Source organism: Myotis brandtii, unplaced genomic scaffold, assembly GCF_000412655.1.
Source record: "Myotis brandtii unplaced genomic scaffold, ASM41265v1 scaffold633, whole genome shotgun sequence".
In the NCBI taxonomy this organism is placed as follows: domain Eukaryota; kingdom Metazoa; phylum Chordata; class Mammalia; order Chiroptera; family Vespertilionidae; genus Myotis; species Myotis brandtii.
The window spans coordinates 7,409-20,454 of NW_005370423.1; positions in this window are offsets into that span (position 1 = coordinate 7,409).

Below are 13,046 nucleotides of genomic sequence, written 5' to 3' on the forward strand. Positions count from 1 at the left end.
CGCCGCACCCCCCTACCCCGCACACACCCCCAGGCTCTTAAAGTACAGGTGATGAGCTGACTTGCCGAGGACGAGGGAACAGGTATGGATGCCCCTCGACGAGGCCGACCTTGACCTCAGCAGCCGCGGCCTCCTGACATGACAGCACAGGGAGGAAACGGTGAGACAGAGCTTTTGGCAGGAGCAGGGAGAAGGCTGTGGCCCTTTGATTTGCCTTGAAAGGTTTTGATTTAGTTGGCAGTCAGACGCTTGATATATAAAACTTTTCAGCGCAGTAGTCGGCATGGCTGCCTGAATCCATTTGGTTCCGGTCATTTAGGATTAGGCTGATTGCGGGGGAGCTGGCCTTCACCGGGAAGGACAATCGCAGCCCAAACCATCCCCTTTCTCCTGCACGAAAGTACCCGTCATGGACAACGGGAGCTGTAAAGGGGAGACGTGTAGGCGCCCGTTCTCTCCAGTGGTTAATGTTTAACATGCATTGAAGAGCCGGCTTTCCGTTCGCCACGTGCAATTAATTTAATCGCCGACGCACTGTTAAGTATCTATCAGAAATGTGGCTTTTTCACGACGTATTAACCCGGTCATGGTGTCTTTCCCTCTACCTTTAGACAGAGTCTGATTATTTCATGGTCTGTGGCGGGTTCTCCTGGGAACAGGGGAGAAACTATGAGACGTGTTTGGAAGGACGTATTGACACCTGATTTGGGGACTTGGGGTGGAGAGAGATCAGAGCATTTCTACGTGGAACACGCCTCGGGGATCCCGTCGTCACTTCCGGGCATGGGCGGCCTGCTGTGCCCCCTCCCTCTCACCTCTAGACCTGCGTGGCTGGGAAAGTCGGGATGGTCATTTCCTGTGTCAGTGTTTGACCTGGAAGATGGAAACCCTATTGTCTGCGGTGCCCCAAGGCAGGAGATGATGGGGGGGTGGGGGTGGGAGGCTTTCTTTCAGCGGCATCTGCAGAGAGCTGCATTTTCCTCCCCAGGGACCAGGCTGCCAGAGTCATGAGGCCACAGAGCTGCCTACACTCCCCACAGCCGCCTGCTCAGGGTGTGTCTTTCCCCGTTAGACTCAGGCTGCCTGACGGTGAGACCAGGTCGCCTTGTCCACCAGGCTCAGCCACCTCCACACACTTCCACAGCCCCGAGAACAGGGCCATTTTTAAGCCCAATGTAGTTGTTGATCTGTGTCACTTGGTTAGAAGATGGCCCACATCCCTTGTGAAATAGGTAGGGGGGACGTATGACATATTGTTAAATATTTCTGATTAGAATTACGTGACTGAAATAAAAGCCTGCAATGTAAGGGAGAAGGCATCTTAACTGTTTTGAAGATCAGCTTGTGAATGGAACAAGGGGTTGAGCTCTGTCTTCCTTCTGGGATGAAGAATACAGGACCAGGGGCACACGGGCATGAGCTGGCCATAATTCCCATCTTCGCCGTGTGTGTGTGTGTGTGTGTGTGTGTGTGTGTGGTCTAAGTGCTCCCGACAGTGTTCCAATCAGAAATAAAATGGGATCTCTCTCGGTTACTAAGCAGTAGAGCAAGAATTCAAACCCAGAGCGGTCCGACTCTGAGTTATTGGATGGCACCCTTGTCTTTGGTATGACAAATCTGCCTTTCTCTTGACCTTGGGGATGCATGTCCTTGCTTGTTTATTTATGACCAACCAAACCCTCATAACCTGCTTTCCTTTTGCCATGGAAATACCCCAAGGGCAGGAGTTGCCCAAGCAGCCCGAGTTAGCCTATGAGTGTTCCCTTCTTTCACCTTAAACCCCCGGGGATCTCATGGCTGGCCGCCCCGGGAACCAGGAATAATAGCTTTGGAGGTTCTGTCAGCCCCCCAGTCAGATCAGGGTCCTGGAGAAGTGACCTGTTTTACAAATAAAACAAGAATGAATAGACTCAAAACGTAATTTCCATTTTCCATTTTAATACCTGTGACGAATGAAAGAACACCTGATGACTAAACTCAAAGACATTTGAAGTTTATAGAGAACCTCTATTTTGGTCCGGTAAAACAAATCCTGAAGTTTTTACAGTGTGAAAATAAGGAGAAAGTGATAAAGAGCAACAACAGACTACATAGTTATCGTTCCTTATCATCGTCAAAGCATATTAAGGCTCTTCGCTTCTTCAGGTCCTTCCAACGATCTTTTAAAGCAGGGAAGGCCAGCCTTCTTCACCTCCCTGTAGCCTTTCCCTTTTCTCATCTATCTTTGAAGTTCTTCCCATTGAGAGGTAGAGTATATTTCCCTGACCCTTGAGTCTGTGTTTGACCATGTGATTTTCTTTGGCCAATAGGCTGTTAGCAGACGTGATTAAAGCAGAGGCTTGAAATTGCCAGGTGTATGTGCTGGGATGGTTTTGCTTACTGCCCCTCAGACATTGCCATGAATGGGAAGGACAATCCAGGTTGGCAGCTATTCCAGGGAGCGGGATGGTTTTGCTTACTGCCTTGCCCCTCAGACATTGCCATGAGTGGGAAGGACAATCCAGGTTGGCAGCTATTCCAGGGAGGACCTGTGCAGCAAAGCTCCCTCAGCTAAAATGCCCCAGCCAAGCCGACCTAAAGCAGAGCCTCCCACTGGCTTGCAGGTTCTTGAGCTTTAATTATATGTGACTAGAGGCCCAGTGCACAAAATTCATGCACAGTTAGGGTCCCTAGCTGCTGCCGGCTGCCGGCCGGGGCCTTCCTTTATTCCGTGCCGCCCCTGGTGGTCAGCGCATGTCATAATGAGCGATCGAACTCCTGGTTGGTCGAACTCCTAAGGGGACACTTTGCATATTAGGCTTTTATATATATAGATTGTTAGTTTAAGCCACAGAATGTGGGGAGATAATTTGTTACACAGCACTAGCTAACTGATACATCAAAGTAAGCCAGTGAGTAAGTTGTAGAGCTAGAAATAGAATCCAGATCTTCAAACATATGGTTCTACACACTGTCCAACCATGCTATATTGCTTTTCATACAGAGAGAAATTTATTTGGGAATAAAAATCCCTCAAGACAGAGCCTTTTCTGGGCAGGGACCATGTCTCCCTCATCTTTAATTCCTCAGTCTAGTCCAGTACCCTATACATGGTTAGGCACTCAGGATATGTTTATTAAATAAATACGAGACAAAAATACTAGGGACATACCCTCTATCCCTTTGGTTTTATTTTACAGTTCCTGATTAATAAAAAATGAAGTGGAAAAAAAAAGTATATTCCATACGGTCAGTGAAAGTCAGCTTCTAAAAATAGGAGCCGGCGATTGCACAAAGAGGGCATGATCGTCATTTTCTTCCTCAGACATCTGCCCATGTGTGGCAGATTTCCTCTCTGAAGAAAGATCAAACCCCATAAAATGCATCATTTATATGCCACTCCCCATTATGAAACAGCATGGAGACCGTTAATGAGAAGCAAAGGCGAGAAGAGGAGTTCCGCGAGTCGGATGCAGGCAGACTGTGGCGAAAATGCACAGTCCTTGGGGAACGACACAGATAAGAAAAGAGCAAACATCGCGCCCGATGCTCAGCCGGCCCCCCACCCTCACCCGGCCCTACTCCCCCAGTTGCCACAACAGCTTGAGGTCGAGAATTTGCAAAACCCACATGGAGAGCTTTCTCCTCTGATTTTTTTTTTCATCTCTGAAGTCCAGCAGTGTCGATGAAGGTAGCTGTGACATTTGCAATTTTCCATGCACCAGCCCATCCGTTTCTGCCCCCGTGCCGCTGCCATGGTACAGTAGCCCTCCAGCTCCGCCGATAATTACGGCAGGAATAAAACGGAGAGAGTAATGGGAACAGAGCGTCGCTGTGATTGCCTTTTCATTATTTGCTAACAGTTCGTTATTCAGTCACAGGGAAAAATTACACAGTAATTGGTTGACAATGGGGAAGCAATCGCCCAATCCCACAACTGTGATATGTTTGCTTGTTGGGCGTTAGACCTTTTATTCATGTTTTGATTAAACAGGTGGAGCATTAAACGGACATAGGAGTGTATCCTTGGTCAAATTCTGGTGCGTTTCTTTCTACCCCGTTCAAAAGGTTGAATTTAAACCAGCACCTACAGTAGACATGTGAATACTGTATGGAGTCTATTGACTTTCAAATAAATCCCTCCTCTGGACCCCACTTCATAAAGAAGGCACGGAGGGTGGAATAGCATAGATTTAAAAAAATAAAAAAAATACACAAATCAGTTTTCAGTCAGGTGTTTTACAAAAAGAAAATTCAGAAAAACCAGGTGGTGCCTTCTTTCTGCATTTAGATTTTCCCTGAATTTAACTTTCTAAACCCAAGATCTTTATAAATGGATCCTTAGCAAACATCCCTCTCACTTCCCCCTACAGGCGGAGAAACTGAGGCCCAGGGCGCTGACCACGATGTCCAGAACGCTGACCCCTCCTGCTCCATCAGAACTGCCTTCCGTCTCCACATCTGCACGAAGGAAGAGAATTAGAGAAGCGAGACAGGTAAGATCTACGCCTGCGTAAGCATGCATCTCCACATGCGTGCCCCCCGCTCCCCCCACACACTACATGGGTGCTACATGTTGCTTGACTGCGGAAGGTCATTGAGGTGGTGTCTGCTCCATGTGTGTGATCGCAGAGGTTGAGCTTCATGGATTATTCCAGGTATCCAAGGCCTGGCCTGGGGCCATGGGGCCGTGACGCCTCGGGGAAAAGTGTGGTGAGGATGGTTGAGTGAGAAGACCTCCTTCTTACGGTCCAAGCTCAGGGGGAGGAGCCTTTCTCTGCCCCTGGCTCCTGGCTGGACTCACTGATGCGCCTCCACTCCCTTCCAGCCACACAAGCCTCCGTGCGTGTCCCGAACCCCCAACGCCCCGGAAACTCTAAGGGTGTTTTGTTTTCCTTTGTTTGTTTTGCTTTTAAAAAAATGGTATTTGGTAGCAAACCGGGCCCGAGCTGACGGGAAGCTATTTATAGTTTCTATTTGATCTAAACGTGCATACATTTCACCACATACATATGCATGTCTTTGGTTACAGACTGCAGGCCACACTCTGCTGCAATTTTATAGGGGCACCATATTTCTTGTCTCAAATCGGAACAACTCTGAATTATAAAACACATTCTTTCTGGCTCAAGGGATTCAATGGGGCAGTGAGCCTGTCATAATAATGATAATAATAATAATAGCTACTATAATCCATGCTGAGTGTTTTATAAATTTAATGGTTTTAATCCTCACAAGGACCTGACATGATAGGTTCTATTACTATCCCTATTTTCCTAGTGGCCCTTAGGAATCTAAGGTTCCGAGATGTCCTGTAACGCCGGGCTCAGGGTTTGAACCGAAGGCAGTCTGGCGGGGTCCACGCTCTTATGCTCACCACTGTGCTCCTCCCAAGTCCGAGCGCTCAGACTTGGCGCTGTCACAGAACTCGGCCCAGGCCTGCCACCGGCTTGTCCCGAAAGCTTCTCTCCTTTGGACTCTGAATTCTTACCTCTGGGCTTTAAGTCGCATGCCTGCTCAGGGCCATCCGCCAACGCTGGGTTTTCACCTCCCTAGGATGGGAGTTTCAGAAGCTCCTTGCAAACGGGGGTGGTCCCCCGCTCCTCTCACACCACAGCCTCAGGGAGAAAAGCTTGGCTCTCACAGCCCAGCCGGGAACTGGCTGCCAAGTGAGCCCCAGATCGGTAGCCCCTGCCCCCTTCAGGCACCTCCTCTCAGGCCCCGGAGCCTCGCCCCGACCCTCCCAGGTCTAAGAGCAGGAGCCATGGGAATTTGCGGCCTGAGCATTCTACAGCACCTTGTATGTGGCCTTTGTGACATGTGGTAGCAGGAATACATACCTGAGTGAGGAGGTTCAGATCTGGGCTCCTCTGCTAGTGTAGACATGGTCTTGAACTTGAAATTTCTCCCACACTTGGCTCTCTTCTGGCCCCCTTCCCCCCCCCGCCCGCCTCAGATCTGGAGCAGACACTTACATGGTGCCAGAGCTAGAATTTGACTAAAATAATATGGATCCAGTTAAGAGTCCATGCTCTTAACTTGGATGGTGACTGTTGACGGCTTTTTCTGCGTGGGTCACTATGGTAGGCGACTTGGATGCCCTGTCTCTGTCGATGCTCACAAAGCTGTGAAGGTACCACTCCTGTACCCTTTCCTATGGGAAGAAACTGAGATACAGAGACTGGAACTTGCCCACGGCCTCATACCTGCTCTACCCATCAACTGCCACAGCGTCTGTAACGAGCCCCTTGGAGACTCAGTTGCTTCAGGAAACAGCCCCGCGTCCTTGCCTGCTCATCTGTTGGCTGGGGCAGCTTTCTGGATCTCATCTGGGCTCCAACAGGCGTGACTCCACACTGCAACTGGGGTTGGGGTCAGGTCTGCGCCACCTGCCTCTCATCCTCTGTGGACCAGGGACTAGTGTGAGCACGTTTTCCTCATGGTGATAGCAGAGGTGCAAGGGGGCAAACCAATCCTACAAACACGCTTTCAACGTCTGACCACAGCAAACCACTAACATCCCATTGGCTGAGGCAAGTCACATGGCCAAGCCCAACATCAGTGGAGTAAGAAGTACACCTCACATACCAGGATGCGATGGCAAGGGGCAAGGCCGGGTCCCACACCAGTGGAGAAGGGAAATGTACTCCTTCCAGGAACCTAGGGAAATGGGGGGCAGGGAAATCCCTCCTGACCAGTCATCCAGCTCACCCCACACTCAAGAAGGGAGAGCCAGGAGCCACCCAGGACCTCCAAGCTCGGGAGCCATATTCCTCAAGTGCTCTTGAGCGGTCACAGGTACCCAGGGCAGGTCTTGTGGTCGCATAGGAAGCCAGGTCTGGGCAGTCTATGGGGACGGTTGCCCTTACGTTGGAAGGCGTGAGGCCGCTCCTAAGGCGTGTGAGAGATGGTGGGGTAGCCTGGGCAGTGGGCTCTGCCAGGATGACCTCCTCCCCCTACAGACACTCATGACCCGGCATTTGCGCTTCTCTCCGGGGCCAGACCTGTCATTAAAGGATTAGCTTTCTCCTCGCTCCCTTTCTGCGCGTCTCCATGCAGCCCTGGAATGCATCATCAAAGTCCAGAGCAAGGACGTTTGAATTCTTTGCCTGGAGGACCTGTTTTCTTGTGTTTAAAGGGAGTGTTGGACGTCCCTAAATTTTGGAGCTGTGTTTATACTCAGAGCGAGGAGCGGAGAGAAAAAGCTCCCGGTGGATTAATTTATTTGTATTTTGTTCTAGCTCCTGACATTTGGAAAAGGCTCGAGGATCTTATTAATGTTTGCTGTTTTTGATTTGCTTTGGAGGATGCTAGATTAACCACAGGGTCTTGGAAAATATACTCGTTATTTTAGTTTTGAGAGGTACAAGGTCGGAGGCTGTTTTCTCCAGTCCTGGCATCCAGCCCTCGGCTCTGGGGCTACCTCTGGTCACCACCCTCACCCGAGCGCACATGGTGAATGGATCCCCATGACTGCTGCCCTCCATGCCTCCAAATGACCCCAAACCCTCCCACCACAGCCCTCCAGGCAGCCGCTACTACTTGATCAAAGTTAATGCGACCTATAGTAGTTGCCATCCTTGCTCTAAAGCTCTTTAATTTTTCACATGCCAGTCACATAACTTTATCAAAATCTTTATAGAGTCCCAATGAAGAGACTGCTGTCTTCTGTTCTGGTTCTTATTAGGCTACTACTCAACTCAAAAATGGTCAAGATCCAAACTCCTTAGCTTGCAATCAAGGTCCTCCGCCATCTCACACTTTCCCTCCCCAGGACTAATGCCCTGATCCCTGTGTCACCCCTTGTGAGAGGCAAATATCTAATTTGCTCTTAAGATTCCTGCCCCCATTCACTTTAAAAAGCAGGGGCGGGGGACACGTGAGTCAAAAGGCAAGCACTACAGAGGGTGATGGCTGCTTTGGGAACACAACGGGGGGGCTTGTGAGCTGACTCCTGAAGGGTACCTAGGAACGACCCTGAGAAACTGGTCTAATTGCGAGTGTGGCCGCAGCTGGTGGTGGTAGCAGTTGTGGAAATCAGAAACAGAATGAGCAAAAGCTTGGCAGTGAGAAGAGATGGAGGTGCCATGTTCTGAGGTGGGGACACTGGGAGAGAACACAAGGCAAAAATTAAGAGTTTCCATTTTGGACATGTTAAGTGTTAGACGGCTGTTAGACGTACGCACTAATTAGGGTGACACTACTGACTATCACATAAATCCTCATATTTCCATGGCTTAAAACAAGTTTATTTCTTATTCATGCAACAGAGCAATGCAGATGTTCTCGTTGGATGAGGACCTTCCACATGGTGACTCAAGGACCCAGGCTCCTTCCATCTTGTGGCTCCACCCTTCTCTAGGGTTGCATCCCACTGACAGGTGGCAAAGAGAGTGTGGGAAAGATGCACTGGGAATAAACTAGTAACATGTCCCCACCTTCTGGGGTGGGCGGCAGGAAAGGTAGTCCTTGACCAGGTACTAGAGACAACTCTACTACGGAAGGAAGTACATGAGTACTGGGTGGTTAGTCATCTCTGCCCCAACGTCCAAGTGAAAATGTCAGTTGCCTTGTAGCATGCAAGTAGCACAGTCAGGGGCAAGATGAAGTTGGAGATGTAAACTTGGGAGTCATGGCATGGAGAGGACATACACCGCCATGGAGACTGGATTCAATCAGTCGGGCAGGAGTCCACAAACTGTAGGTTATGGCTGGCTGCCTTTTCCCATTAAAGTTGTACTTGAACACAGGAATGAGGCAAGCTCATTCCTTCACATGTTGTCTATGGCTGCTTTCACAACAATGGCACCACTCCCCAAAGAAAGACCTGCTAATTGTTCTGTGTCTTTCTAGAATGCTTATCTATGAATAGCTATCATAGATCATCTATCTACCCACCCTCACACATATAGATGCACAGACAGACATTGTGATGGAAAATACTTGCATATACATGTATCAGGGCTGTGTATGCATAACCCTTTTGGGTAACGAAATGGGATCACACCATCCATATGGATTTATAACTTACCTCTTTTTGTGTTTCCTGTATCTGGAACAGTTTTTATAGAGCAATGCATGTACTGGGTGTCTCGCTCTCTGTCCCTAGTAGCAGCCTCATACCCAGTTGTATGGATTTATCATAAAACAGTCCCCTATTCACTGGCAATGAGATTGTTTCTTTCTTTCTTTTTTGATGCCACAGTGTACATCCTTATCAATGATTTTTGAGCACTAAGGCAAGCCTCTCTCTGCAAGATAAAAGTCTTAGAAGGCCAATGGCAAGGTCAGAAGAGCATATACATTTTTATGTTGATAGTTGTTGGCCAATCGCCCTCTGAAAAAGTTGTGCCAACTCGCATTCCCACCAACAGTCTGTAAGTGCTTATTCGTTTTCTAACCATTTAAAAATCAAGAAGGATTTGAGTAAGCCGGTAGGGAAGATATTAAAGAATGACTAGCACGGTCCCCACATTATGGAAATGACTCTGACTTTAATCCCTTTAGAATATGATCCATTACATAATCTTTAATAGGCGATATCTATCTACCGTGAATCTCCGTTGATTCAAAACAGCATTTTATAACACACATTTAAAATTTTGAATTGGGATTTAAGCAGCACTGCATGACTCATAGGAAACCATATCAATACAATGGCCCATTTTGCCTTCCAACGTGACATCCATGAAAAGGTATATTAAACATATCTATCATGTGATAAATGAAAGGTTTTCTGTTAAAATAAATTCTCCCACACTTCTCTTAGATTCTGTTGCAATGCAAATTTTGCGTTACGGTTCTCAGTACATTTTTTCTCGTAGCTAGATCTTTATTAAAGCCAGTCAAAGGCTGTGCTTTTCATGTTATGGGGAGGGGTCATAATTAGCTAACGCAAATGCTCCAAAAATCAGATTCGTAATTAGCTGGACCCGCTGATTGCTATGACTTCCTGGCTGCAGATCTTCACTGTTGAACATTTACTTTGTGCTCCCAGGATTTGTCTGTGTGTTTCCTACGTGTGATGAGAGCTTTTCGATAATTAGCTCCTGAGGGATGTTGCATTCCAACAGTGGAAGGATAATTACAGCCTCATGAAAAGTGAAATGACTCCGGGTTCCTTTTGTTGTGGTTTAATTGTATGCAACAAGTCCAGCAGACGTCTCATTTCCAATTGGGATAGTGAAGATGTAGCTTTCATTAAAAATAAAATAAAAAATGGTGTGGGTTTGGTAAAATGGCAAATTGGTCTAATTTTGAAAACAAACAAGCAAACCACCCCATTAAAAAAAAAGCCTCGTGTTATTTCATTAGTTCATAATTTTGATTACAGATGGAACTGTGGCAGGGTGAGAAGTTGTAAGGTTACAATGCAGCTGAGATGGGGCTTGAAAAATTTCACATCAAAAGGCATCAGCTGGGGGGATGCCATTGTAATAGACTGTTAATTAGTGCCAACCACAAAAACAAAGAAAAGGAGAATGACAGGCCGGTTCTCACAGAACCTATAGTTTGGGAGTGACGTGCGAATAAAACACATTAAGAAGAATATACTCTCTTCAATACCTGTCCTGTTATTTTTTTTTTTAATTGGCTTTGGGGGCAGGGAGAGAAGCTTTAAATCCAACTGTACCAAGAATTTTTTAAATCCAAGAACTGTGAAGCGAGAAAGGATGCTACTTTATACAATAATGTGTTACTCAGCAATTGCTGCAATAATGCTGCCTAACGAACTGCCCCAGAACTCAGTGTCTTAAAACAACAGGCGCTTACTTGTCACCCACTGGTTGGCTGGGACATGACTGGACAAGGCTGGATTTCAGGCTCAGGACTCCAGGATCCAAGCTGTAGCTGATCCACTATCTTGCTTGGACCAGTAGCTACTCACAGCGTGTTCCTCTCATGGAGAATAGCAGGAGCACTAGAGCCAAACCAAAAGGCACAAGGACACATAGGTTTCTGCTAGGATCATGTCAACAAAACTTCCATTCACCAAAGCCCCACCCAAGATCAGTGGGGTGGGGAGGTGTGCTCTGCCTAGAATTCAAGGAGGGGAGGAACTGTGTATTAAACACACATTCAAATGGTCACAGTAACCTGTTGATGATCATGGTTGAGATGATTTCCCCCATAAATAGGAATCAAGATCCTCCAACATTTTTATGTATATCTGTCTTGATCACATCAACTTAAATTGGAAAGCATTAAAGCAAAGGAAATATGATGAGGTCATCCCCCTTGTAGCACTGGATGAGAAAGGACATAGTAAAAAGCTGTCCTTCTGTAGGGAGTTTCCCACCAATGGAAACGTGAAGCCAACAGACTTCAAGGAGTATTTCCCATCTGTCCATCTTGAAAATGCTCTCGGAAAACTGTGTTCTGTGAAAAGGAGCCTTGTCTTGAAAAACGCGGAAACCCTCTCTCAAATTACATTGTATCCGTGCAAAACCCGCCTTTTTCGAAGCATCTGCTAAGATTGTACAATGAAGTACGCCACTTAGTTGAGGAAGGCAGCCTTGTTGGGGCCATGTACCTGGGAAGTAGTTGCGTTAGGGTGTGATTTGGAAAGAGGAATAAAATTGTAGAACAGCCTTAGTCAAGTGACATCACCCGTTCCAGAATCACTGATCTGTTTTTCACTGTTTTGAAGCAGATCATGGAGGAATTCCCAGCCACTCCGTGTCCCTTCATCAAACAACTGGAGGAGACCAGAGATGGCCACACATCCTTGTTCTTGTCCATTGCATGAAGGATGATGTCAATTAAAAAAAAACAAAACTAAAACTCATTGCTTATCCCTGGCCAGTTTAGCTCAGTGGATAGAGCGTTGTGCTACAGACCAAAGGGTCCTGGGTTTGATTCTGATCAAGGGCACGTACCTTGGTTGCAGGACCCTCCCCAGCCTGGGCCCTGGTCAGGGCTCATGCAGGAGGCAACCAATCGATGTGTTTCTCTCACATCAGTGTTTCTCTCTGTCTTTCCCTCTCTCCCACTCTCCCTAAAAATCGGTGGAACAATATCCTCGGGCGAGGATTAATAGCAACAACAAAAAAGTATTTTTTAAAAACCCTCCTTGCTTGGGATCCTGTTTTTGGACATTGCAGTGGTTTTTTGGAAATGGTGACAAGGCTGCCTGAAGCAAAAGCCACAGGGTCCGTGTGTAGCAGACCCTGCCCCTGCCCTGCCCCCATCTCCTTGGCATTCACCGTCCCCACCCCTGTATTCTGATGAGTTCTTACTCTTGACACCTGTCCCTCTCCGCCCAAGAATACTTTCTGGCCGCCGCTGGAGTTTTGGCCCCTGCACCCGGTCGGTTCAAAATGCTGGGAGAGGCCCGATCTCCAGGGGGCAGCTCTCCAGGATGAGGGACGGGGGGTGGTGTGAAGCACCCAGGCTTCCTCACTCCTCGCTCGGGACAATTCTGAAGCCTGTTCTCTCCCCTCTCCCAGGATGTGCCAGCAAGACGGAGCCCAAGTGGCCCCGGCAGTCACCTGCTGGAGAATGTACCCTTTATTGTCTGCTTTTCATTCCGACTCATTCCCCCGCTCCCCTCCAGGTGCTTCCTGGGATCCCCTCCAAAATAAACGCCTGGCACTCGAATCCCCGCGTCAGGGACTGTTGTGGGGGAAACCCGACCTACGACACCGTGCACCTGCAGCACTCGGCGTCACATCTGGCCTTGCTGCTTGATGAATAAAGACGCTCTGTGCGTGTCCTGGCTCACTGCTTTTTCCAGAGGATTCCACTCGTGTCGAGACAGCGTGCCAGCCATGCCGACCGGCATCTGGGCGACCACAGGGAAGAGTCCCCATAGATTCAGAGTCAGGTCCAAATTCATCACATTTCCCGGGGGCTGGTCAGAAAACGGGAACTGACTGTGAAGGCTTGTTCCAATCTCCAGAAGGCCCCGAGTTTCCCGGGCAGTGCCTGGCATGCTTGACGGACCTTTAAGCCGCAGATAAGTGCCTATTCGCAAAGCAGTTAGGAAAAATTTCCTTATATCTTGGCATGCTTGGCATATTTAAAAGAAACAAACAATGAACAGGCTAAAGCTTTTTTTAAAAAAA